Raw genomic sequence first — 806 nt, forward strand, 5'->3', positions numbered from 1 at the left:
TGCGTACTGGCCGGTATAATGTTCATTTTTTACGACATTTTTTCGTTTGTTATTAATTTTCTATACACTAGATTATACAGATGATTAATTTCATGTTGTAGAAAATGAGCATTAGACCTAGGGTGAGCGAAATCGGGGACAAGGACATGATGCGAATTATAAGAGCACACAAATAGCAAAAAATAACAAAATTCTTGTATTGGATTATTACCTAAATTATTTATTGAAAAGAAGAAAAAACAATTTAACAAAAGGAATTGCTTCAAGCGAAAGAACAAGAGTTTTCCTGCCCTAGGGCCGTAAAATAGAGATATACACACACTGATATGATGATGATGTATATACACACTGATTCTAATTTGTTTTTATGTATAGGCCAGGAAAACTCTACTTTCGGTCCACTTTATAGGCGCCGAAAATGATCTTTTTTAACCACGTGTTAGAAAAATGTAATATATGAAATAGTACACATTATGAATTAAATGCAGGAAATGTTGATTGGTTGTTTTCTAGGCAAATTGTAATAGTACTTTGTGCGCCAAGGGTCGAAAATGGGTCTTTCCGGGCGAGGTTCATGTTTGAGCACGAGTGGCAGTCGAGGGCGCCACAGGCGCCCGAGATGAACACGAGCTGCTCAGAACATTATTCGAGCCTGGAAAGGTCCATTCGGCCCGTGTCGCACACCGTATTTTTTATAAAGAGGGCATAAAAAAGACCATCTGTCGTCGCCTACAAAGCGGATTGAAAATATAGTTTGTCGAGTTCTCCACTTATGTGTGTGACATATTATATACAGGGTGTCCCAG

The sequence above is a fragment of the Ceratina calcarata genome, unplaced genomic scaffold (assembly GCF_001652005.2).
Source record: "Ceratina calcarata isolate Rehan_Ccalc_2016 unplaced genomic scaffold, ASM165200v1 scaffold48.2, whole genome shotgun sequence".
In the NCBI taxonomy this organism is placed as follows: Eukaryota; Metazoa; Arthropoda; class Insecta; order Hymenoptera; family Apidae; genus Ceratina; species Ceratina calcarata.